This window comes from Triticum urartu, chromosome 3 (genome assembly GCF_003073215.2).
Source record: "Triticum urartu cultivar G1812 chromosome 3, Tu2.1, whole genome shotgun sequence".
Classification (NCBI taxonomy): Eukaryota; Viridiplantae; Streptophyta; class Magnoliopsida; order Poales; family Poaceae; genus Triticum; species Triticum urartu.
Genome location: NC_053024.1, coordinates 1387733 through 1399127, shown reverse-complemented (window position 1 = coordinate 1399127; position 11395 = coordinate 1387733).

Below are 11395 nucleotides of genomic sequence, written 5' to 3'. Positions count from 1 at the left end.
TCGAAACAATTTAATAAATAGTAAAACCTTGAAAACCTAGCTATGTTTGTGCAACATATCAAGTGTGCATAAATATAGGTGATTTAGAGGAGGTTGAAAAAATCACGCTAAGACACGAAGGACTATTTGGTCTCACCTAAGCCAGTTTTTGTAGAAAATGCAGCTTCTTCCACCAACTCCAAATCACCCTATACATGCTCAAATAGATGTGCCAAACATGTCTTTGAAAGAAATTTGGAAAAAATGTATCCTACAATGCCCCCTTAAGATGTAGACCGATGTTTTGATCAGTCAGTCTACATGGGCAGAATAAATTCGAAACAATCTAATAAATTATAAAACCTTGAAAACCTAGCTATGTTTGTGCAACATATCAAGTGTGCAAAATTATAGGTGATTTAGAGGAGGTCAAAAAAATCACGCGTAAACACAAGGGACCATTTGGTCTCACTTAAGCCAGTTTTTGTAGAAAAGGTGATTTCTTTTCCACTACCTCCCAATCACACCAAATTTGTTCTACATGCTCAAATAGATGTGCCAAACATGTCTTTGAAAGAAATTTGGAAAAAATGTATCCTACAATGCCCCCTTAAGGTGTAGACCGTTGTTTTGATAAGTCAGTCTACAGGGCAGAATAAATTCGAAACAATTTAATGATTTGTAAAACCTTGAAAACCTAGCTATGTATGTGCAACATATCAAGTGTGTAAAATTATAGATGATTTATAAGAGGTCGAAAAAATCACGCTTAAACACGAGGCACCATTTGGTCTCACTTAAGCCAGTTTTTATAGAAAAGGTGATTTTTTTTTCCACCACCTCCAAATCACACCAAATTTTTTCTACATGCTTAAATAGATATGTCAAACATGTCTATGAAAGAAATTTGGAAAAAATTGTATCCTACAATGCCCCCTTAACGTGTAGACCGATGTTTTGATCAGTTAGTCTACAGCGCAGAATAAGGTGAAAACAATTTAAAAAATTGAACCTTGAAAACCTAGCTATGTTTGTGCAATATATCAAGTGTGCAAAATTATAGGTGATTTAGAGGAGGTCGAAAAAATCACGCCTAAACACGAGGGACTAATTGGTCTCACTTAACCCAGTTTTTTTAGAAAATGGTGCGATCTATGATGTCTCTTACCGATCTACCGCTATCATTTTGGGGTTATGATGTAGAGACTGCCGCATTCACTTTAAATAGGGCTCCGTCGAAATCCTTTGAGACGACATCATATGAATTGTGGTTTGGTAAGAAACCTAAGTTGTCGTTTCTGGAAGTTTGGGGATGCGATGCTTATGTCAAGAAACTTCAACCTGAAAAGCTCGAACCCAAATCTAAAAAATGCGTCTTCATAGGATACCCTAAAGAAAGTATTGGGTATACCTTCTACCTCAGATCCAAAGGCAAGATCTTTGTTGCCAAGAATGGATCCTTTCTAGAGAAAGAGTTTCTCTCGAAAGAAGTAAGTGGGAGGAAAGTAGAACTTGATGAAGTATTGCCTCTTGAACCGGAGAGTGGTAGAGCTCAAGAAAATGTTCCTGAGGTGCCTGCACCGACTAGAGAGGGAGTTAATGATGATGATCATGAAACTTCAGATCATGTCGCTACTGAACTTTGTAGGTCCACAAGGACACGTTCCGCACGAGAGTGGTACGGCAACCCTGTCCTGGAAATCATGTTGTTGGACAATGGTGAACCTTCGAACTATGAAGAAGCCATGGCGGGCCCAAATTCCGACAAATGGCTAGAAGCCATGAAATCCGAGATAGGATCCATGTATGAAAACAAAGTATGGACTTTGACTGACTTGCCCGTTGATCGACGAGCCATAGAAAATAAATGGATATTTAAGAAGAAGACAGACGTGGATGGTAATGTGACCATCTATAAGGCTCGGCTTGTAGCTAAGGGTTATCGACAAGTTCAAGGGGTTGACTACGATGAGCTTTCTCACCCGTAGCGAAGCTGAAGTCCGTCCGAATCATGTTAGCAATTGCCGCATTCTATGATTATGAGATATGGCAAATGGACATCAAAACGGCATTCCTTAATGGTTTCCTTAAGGAAGAATTGTATATGATGCAACCGGAAGGTTTTGTCGATCCAAAGAATGCTGACAAGGTGTGCAAGCTCCAACGCTCAATCTATGGGCTGGTGCAAGCCTCTCGGAGTTGGAACATTTGATTTGATGAGATGATCAAAGCGTTTGGGTTTACGCGGACTTATGGAGAAGCATGTGTTTACAAGAAAGTGAGTGGGAGCTCTGTAGCATTTCTCATATTATATGTGGATGACATACTATTGATGGGAAATGATATAGAATTCTTGGAAAGCATAAAGGCCTACTTGAACAAGTGTTTTCAATGAAGGACCTTGGAGAATCTGCTTATATATTAGGCATCAAGATCTATAGAGATAGATTGAGACACCTCATTGGTCTTTCACAAAGTACGTACCTTGACAAGATATTGAAGAAGTTCAATATGGATCAGTCCAAGAAGGGGTTCTTGCCTGTATTGCAAGGTATGAGATTGAGCATGGCTCAATGCCCGACCACGGCAGAAGATAGAGAAAAGATGAATGCCGTCCCCTATGCCTCGGCCATAGGGTCTATTATGTATGCCATGCTGTGTACTAGACCTGATGTAAACCTTGTCGTGAGTTCAGTAGGAAGATACCAAAGTAATCCCGGCATGGAACACTGGACAGCAGTCAAGAACATCCTGAAGTACCTGAAAAGGACAAAGGATATGTTTCTCGTTTATGGAGGTGACGAAGAGCTCGTCGTAAAGGGTTACGTCGATGCTAGTTTCGACACAGATCTAGATGACTCTAAGTCACAAACCTGATACGTGTATATTTTGAATGGTGGGGCAGTCAGCTGGTGCAGTTGCAAGCAAAGCGTCGTGGCGGGATCTACATGGGAAGCGGAGTACATGGCAGCCTCGGAGGCAGCACAAGAAGCAATCTGGGTGAAGGAGTTCATTACCGACCTAGGAGTTATTCCCAATGCGTCGGGCCCGATGACTCTCTTCTGTGACAACACTGGAGCTATTGCCCTTGCCAAGGAGCCCAGGTTTCACAGGAAGACCAGGCATATCAAGTGTCGCTTCAACTCCATTCGTGAAAATGTTCAAAATGGAGACATAGATATTTTTAAAGTGCATACGGACCTGAATGTCGCAGATCCGTTGACTAAACCTCTTCCTCGAGCAAAACATGATCAACACCAGAACTCTATGGGTCTTCGATTCATCACAATGTAACTAGATTATTGACTCTAGTGCAAGTGGGAGACTGTTGGAAATATGACCTAGAGGCAATAATAAAATGGTTATTATTATATTTCCTTGTTCATGATAATTGTCTATTGTTTATGCTATAATTGTGTTATCCAGAAATCGTAATACATGTGTGAATACATAGACCACAACATGTCCCTAGTGAGCCTCTAGTTGACTAGCTCGTTGATCAATAGATGGTTACGTTTTCCTGACCATGGACATTGGATGTCATTGATAACGGGATCACATCATTAGGAGAATGATGTGATGGACAAGACCCAATCCTAAGCATAGCGCAAGATCGTGTAGTTCGTCTGCTAAAGCTTTTCTAATGTCAAGTATCGTTTCCTTAGACCAAGAGATTGTGCAACTCCCGGATACTGTAGGAATACTTTGGGTGTGCCAAATGTCACAACGTAACTGGGTGACTATAAAGGTGCGCTACGGGTATCTCCGAAAGTGTCTGTTGGGTTGGCACGAATCGAGACTGGGATTTGTCACTCCGTATGACGGAGAGGTATCTCTAGGCCCACTCGGTAAAACATCATCGTAATGAGCTCATTGTGACTAAGGGTTGGTCACGGGATGATGTGTTACGGAACAAGTAAAGTGACTTGCCGGTAACGAGATTGAACGAGGTATTGGGATACCGACGATCGAATCTCGGGCAAGTAACGTACCGATTGACAAAGGGAATTGTATACGGGATTGCTTGAATCCTCGACATCGTGGTTCATCCGATGAGATCATCGTGGAACATGTGGGAGCCAACATGGGTATCCAGGTCCCGCTGTTGGTTATTGGCCGGAGAGTTGTCTCAGTCATGTCTGTATGGTTCCCGAACCCGTAGGGTCTACACACTTAAGGTTCGATGACGCTTGGGTTATTAGGAAGACTTGTATGTGATTACCGAATGTTGTTCGGAGTCCCGGATGAGATCCGGATGTCACGAGGAGTTCCGGAATGGTTCGGAGGTGAAGATTTATATATAGGAAGTTGTCATACGGTCACCGGAAAGGTTCGGGGGCATATCGGTATTGTACCGGGGCCACCGGAGGGGTTCTGGGGGTCCACCGGGAGGGGCCACCTGTCTCGAAGGGCCTCATGGGCCGTAGAGGAAAGGGAACCAGCCCCAAGTGGGCTGGGCACATCCCACCCCTTGGGCCCATGCGCCTAGGATTGGGGGGGAAACCCTAGAGGGGGCGCCCCCTTGCTTGGGGGCAAGCCCCTCCCCTTGCCCCCCCCTCTAGATCTCATCTAGAGGGGGGCGGCCCCCTTCCTCCTTCCCTTATAAATAGAGGGGCAAGGGGAGGGCTGCACACGACATCCAAGGTGCAGCCCCTCCCCTCCCCAACACCTCTCCTCCTCCGTTAAGAGCTTGGCGAAGCCCTGCCGGAGTATTGCTGCTCCACCACCACCACGTCGTCGTGCTGCTGTTGGAGCTCTCTTCCTCAACCTCTCCCTCCTCCTTGCTAGATCAAGGCGCGGGAGACGTCTCCGCTCCGTACGTGTGTTCAATGCGGAGGTGCCGTTCGTTCGGCGCTAGGATCATCGGTGATTTGGATCACGACGAGTACGACTCCATCAACCCCGTTCTCTTGAACGCTTCCGCTCGCGATCTACAAGGGTATGTAGATGCACTCCTCTCCCTCTCGTTCTAGATGACTCCATAGATTGATCTTGGTGATGCGTAGAAAATTTTAAATTTCTGCTACGATCCCCAACATCACCGCCCCCTACTACTCCCACCGCTGGCCAGGCCATCCCTCTACTCACCCACACCCCCTTTTATTCTGCGGCGACGGCGGCCTCACACCGCAGCGAACCAGTGAACCCTCGTACTCCTCTACGTGTGGGCATCCATTGCCGCGTCTTCCCCGGCTCCGCATCGTCCCCTTCCTAGGCCTCGTTGTCATCCACCGCCCTGGTGCTCTCGGCGCGGCGTGGTCAACGTGGTCAAGGAACGGCTTCCATCGGACGTGGACTGTACGTGTGGAGAGGATGACAGTTGGGTCCACGGATGCAGCAAGGAAGTGCCTCCTTATTACGTGCAAAATAATTATTCCTCCACCTGACAGCGGGGACCCACCGGACGGGCCACCGTATTTCGCGAAAAAAAACGTTTGCCCCTGACTGCTGGGGCCCACCAGTTACATCTTCGCACGCAAGGAAGTGCGTCCGGGCAAAAAAAAGATTCGTCCCCCTGACTACTGGGACCCACCAGCTACATCTTCGCAGGCAAGGAAGTGCCTGACAATCGGGACCTATCTGGTCAAAGCGTACGTACCGTTGTCATTCTGGTCGCGGACGTGTACGTACATATATACTGGTGGATGTAGAGGCGCGCACGTGTCGTAGTAGAGGCGCGTATGTGTCGTAGTAGAGGCGTGCACGTAACATGTACGCATACATACAGCGGCCAGGGTGCAAGAAAGAAAATACGGCCAGGTATGTGTACATACGGGCGGGGTCTCGAACGCCTACTCGCGCATACGTACGGCCAGGGCTCGTGTACATGGCTGGGTCGGAACGGAGAAACAGCATCATCGTCGTGCTCATGGGGAGGCAACGGAATGTGTCATGTTCATGGGGAGGCAACGGAATGCGTCGTGTTCATTGGGAGGCAACGGAACGCGTGGGAGCCAACCGGCTGGGTCGGAACGGAATGCGTGGTCGTGTTCATCGAGAGGGCTTGGACAGAACAGGCGATGGAAACGAGGCCTGGCGTACCGCACAACGGAGGAAACGGACCTCCTACGTTCGGAACGGGTCCTGTTGATCAGGAGGGGTGTGGCTTACCGCAAAACGGAGGAAACGGACCTCCTACGGTCGAAACGGGGTCCTGTTGATCGGGAGGGGTATGGCTGATACGTCTCCAATGTATCTATAAGTTTTTATTGCTCCATGCTATATTATCTACTATTTTGGACTATATTGGGCTTTATTTTTAACTTTTATATTACTTTTGGGACTAACATATTAACCGGAGGCCCAGCCCGGAATTGTTGTTTTTTGCCTATTTCAGTGTTTTGAAGAAATGGAATATCAAACGGAGTCCAAACGGAATGAAACATTCGGGAACATGATTTTCTCACCGAATATGATCCAGAGGACTTGGACCCCACATCAAGAAAGAAAGGAGGCGGCCACGAGGGTGGAGGGCGCCCCCCCTAGGGCGCGCCCCCTGCCTCGTGGGCCCCCCTTTGCTCCATCGACGTACTCCTTCCTCCTATATATACCTACGTACCCCCAAACGATCAGATACGGAGCCAAAAACCTAATTCCACTGCCACAACCTTCTGTACCCACGAGATCCCATCTTGGGGCCTGTTCCGGAGCTCCGCCGGAGAGGGAAATCACCACGGAGGGCTTCTACATCATCATAGCCTCTCCGATGAAGTGTGAGTAGTTTACTTCAGACCTTCGGGTCCATAGTTAGTAGCTAGATGGCTTCTTCTCTCTTTTTGGATCTCAATACAATGTTCTTCCCCTCCCTCGTGGAGATCTATTCGATGTAATCTTCTTTTTGCGGTGTGTTTGTTGAGACCGATGAATTGTGGGTTTATGATCAAGTCTATGTATGAACAATATTTGAATCTTCTCTGAATTCTTTTATGTATGATTGGTTATCTTTGGAAGTCTCTTCGAATTATCAGTTTGGTTTGGCCTACTAGATTGATTCTTCTTGCAATGGGAGAAGTGCTTAGCTTTGGGTTCAATCTTGCGGTGTCCTTTCCCAGTGACAGCAGGGGCAGCAAGGCACGTATTGTATTGTTGCCATCGAGGATAACAAGATGGGATTTTTATCATATTGCATGAAACTATCCCTCTACATCTTGTCATCTTGCCTAAGGCGTTACTCTGTTTTTAACTTAATACTCTAGATGCAGTGGCGTACCGCAAAACGGACGAAACGGACTTGTGTTGGAGCGCTACGGTCGAAACGGGGGTCCTGTTCATCGGGAGGGGTGTGGCGTACCGCAAAACGGGACTCCACGGGATACTGTTCATCTCCACCGTCGACCTCCTCCAGCCTCCACGGGCTCCTGTTCATCCAGCCTCCACCGCGCGCTACTCCACCGGCTACTGTTCAACCACCCCTCCACCGTCTACTGTTCATCCAGCCCTCCACACCACGGGGTCCTGTTCAACCACCCCTCCATGGGCACCCCTCCACCGTCTACTGTTCATCCAGCCCTCCACCACACCACGGGGTCATGTTCATCCAGAGGCAACACCACTGCTCACTGTTCATCCAACCCCCTCCCCCCCCCAACGCAACGCTCACTGTTCATCCCAGAGGCAGCATCGATCGGCTTCAGGTAGCAGCAGTAGCGAAGGAATGCTCGATGGGGTTCAGTTAACAGCCATCGATCGATCGCTCGGGTTCAGTAACGCGTAGCCTGTAGTGCAATCGCTCGGGTTCAGTTAGAGCCCAACGCCTCGCTCGGGTTCAGTTAGAGCCAACACCTCGCACACACGCGCGTACGTGTACGAGAGAAACGCGCATCGCTCGGCCCCGACCTCCCACCGTAACCGGGAACTCCCCAAAATTTTCCTCGCCCTCGCTTCTACCACGGTTTTTTCCGTCATGGACGGCCCAAAGAATGTCATGGAGCTGCGTCTCCGGCCGCCCAGGACGAAAAGCCCATTTTCTGTCATGTTTTTTTGTCATAGAAGTAGGAGCCCACCACATCTATGATGATACCGGGTTTTGTCACAATTATCATCATAGAAGTGTCATATGTATGACAGAAAAAAATTCATTCGGCCCAAAATGTCACGGATGTGTCTTTTTTTCGTAGAGAAGTGTCATGCCTCTAACACTTTATCAAAGTTTAATTTAGGAGAATGCATCCCGACAGGAATAACTTTGTAGATGTCTAACAAGTCTACGAAAAAACCAATAGGAGCAGCCGAAGACGTGCTCTTAAGATTGGACGAACATGTTATTCCTACTGATTTCATTATACTTGACATGCCTTAACACGAAAAATTATCTATTATTCTCTGGAGACCATTTTTTAATACCGCAGGTGCAGCTTTGGTTGTGCTGGAGGGAAGGTAACTTTCAGAATATAAGACGAAGAGATTGTGCAATACTTCCGGAAGAAACCTAAGAGAAAGAAAAATATATTCCACCTCCAAAGTGAATAGGTGTGGTAAGTAATGAAAAACTTAGGCAATGACCAGAGGCCTAAGACTATAAGGAAAGGTAAAAAGTTGAGCTTGATGGGCTACCTATGCTCGTAAATGAGTCTCAAAAAATGATTTGATCAAAGATTAATTGCTCATTTGTGGGAAATGGTTTGGCTATTTCACAATATGTTGATGAAGCAATTTTTATTCTAGAGGATGAACTCGAATATATGACAAACCTCTTATTTCCTCTAAAATAACTATGACCCTTGCATGGGTGACTCCATTCTGCTGTGGACGAACGTACCAGCTCCGGTATATAAAATGGAAGAGGGGGGTTGAACTTTATGAGGTTCAATCATATGGGAGAGGACCGCGGACAATATGAGATAACAGTGATATACCAAACTTAATGCATCGTTCCTGTTTAATAGCCTTAATTGTGGAGACGACCATGCTGTGGTAATGTCGAAATAGGCCATTGTGTGGAATATAATCCCGTGAGAATGATTTCCATAACCCTAGGGTGATCTGGATAAGATAATCAAATACTAAACTCATGATGCAAGGAAACTGGAATTACCATCGCACTGGCACACTTGAGGTATACCATTATCTGAATTTTCCCCATGCCTAACCTCTCTATTATAGCAAAACACTTCTAGTTTTAGTCTTTTTGTTTTATGCTCTTTACTTCCAAGTCATTATTATTCCCGCTGCTACAGTCTCATCATATTTACTACTCTGGTTTATTTGAATCAAAGAACACTAATAGCTTATGCAGAATCACAAGAAGTTACTTTATGAACTATGACAACTTATGTGTGACAGAAACACTACCCATAAATACTCTCTCCACTCTTCGTCCGGACGATAACTATTTGGGATACTTACATGAAGGTGCTGCAAAACCCAATGTGCATGTGTCTCCATCAGGGGCTAGCTATTCAGATATAGAAGATTACCTTCAAAGAAATTCAGTGAACTATCAAGAAACTTCAAGATCCAGTCAAACTTGGAGTAATTGCAAATTTATCGCTCCAGGACCAATACTTGAACATTGCCACTAGGCCCTTGAAGATGGAGTCAAACAAAGTTATTTTGAATATGAAAGTTAATCCCACATCTTAAAAAATGTAGCTCTTGGAATCACTCAATTATGAGTCTGTATGCACCCTGTGAGTCCAATTCAATATTTACAAAAGCTATCACTTTTAGGATCCCGAAACTAGGGGTGACATGATGGACTCTAACTCTTTCCAAAATTGATGGATCTTAATGGGATTTAATCCTATGGACTCGTGAGCATATATGGAAGGTTTTGGCAGGGGCAGACCCACGTTGGGCTGAGTGGGGGGCCAGCCCCCCAGTCAATTTCTGTTTTTACTGCTTAGAAGCCCAGTATTTAACTAGTTGGGCCCCCGGTTAGCCAAATATCCCCCCAGTCACTTGGGCCCCCGCTGAATTCTTGGGCTGGGGTCCACCCCTGGGTTTTGGAGGACTCTAAACATGTGCAAAGGCCCTTGTATTAAAGAACTAGGGGTTGAATGGCAGAGATTAGATGTATCCACGAATATATGGATGGAAAACCCTACTTTCCTGAGGAGGTACCCTTTGGTGCAAAAATTGTGCCCATAGCCGCCATCTACAAAGGAGAAAACACATCTCCAACCAAGAGAAAAGCCCTAGGAAGAAGAACAAGAAGGGGGTCGCCTTCCCCCTCCCTTCCGGCGACCGCCTGGAGGCTGCCCAGAAGATTCCACCCCTCCCTTCCAAAATATAAAAATGTTAGGAGATTCATATAATGTTCAAATAAATATATTCGAGATTTCATGAAATGTTTGTGAATTTTAAAATATCAAATATATGAAAAATGCTCATGAGTTCTCACTAATTTGAAAAATATTCATGAATTTCAAATAATTTTTGTGAGATCAATTTTTTTCCAAGAGTTTAAAATTGAAAAACCCTAGAAAAATTGAAATGAAATGCCCATTGCCGCAAGCAGATTGTTCACATTTAATTACTACCTAGTGACTCATCCGCCATCTCAAGTCGCTATATCTTGCCCAAAGCAAGCTGGAACGGATCTCTTGCTGAAGGCTCCACAGTACTCGTGCCGCCCCCCTCACGCACAGTAAACAAAGTATTAAGGCCATGTTACTTAACTCCAGACGGACGTTTCTCAAAGAAAAAACTCCAGACGGGTCGACGTTTCTACAGTTTCTTCTCCATTTTTTCCAATTTTCTTTTTCTTTTTATGTTTTGTTTTATTTTTTAAGTTTTTTTCTCCATTTGTCATTCTTTTTTTTGCATTTTGTTTCTTTTTTCTTTCATTTACTTTTTATTTTATATATTTTTTGTATATTTTTCGGTTTTCTATATTCTTTTGGTTATTATTTGACATTTTTTATCTGTCAACAACATTTTTCTAATACATGTCTAACATTTTTCCAATCCAAATTAAACACTTTTGTAATGCATAGTCAACATTTTTTCTATAAACATTTTTAACATTTTAATGCTTGACTAACAATTTTCAAATACTTGTTCAATATTATTTTCAAATGCTTGATTAACATTTTTATATACATGACAAAAAAAACCATCATTTTCTTAATATATGGTCAACATTTTTTCCATACACATTTAACATTTCTCAAATGATTGATTAACGTTTTTCAAATACTTCTTCAACCTTTTTTTTCAAAATGCTTGATAAAAAATATTGTATACATGATCAGAAAATTTCTCAATTTTTTAATACATGGTCAACATTTTTTATACACATTTAATGTTTTTCAAATGCTTGACCAACTTTTTCAAATACTTGTTCAACATTTTTTCAAATAATTTATTAAAATTCATCATGTTTTTAGTAAGTGATCAACATTTTTTATATACACGTTCAATATTTTCCAAAATACTTGTTCAACATTTTTAATACTTGTTAAATATTTTTTAA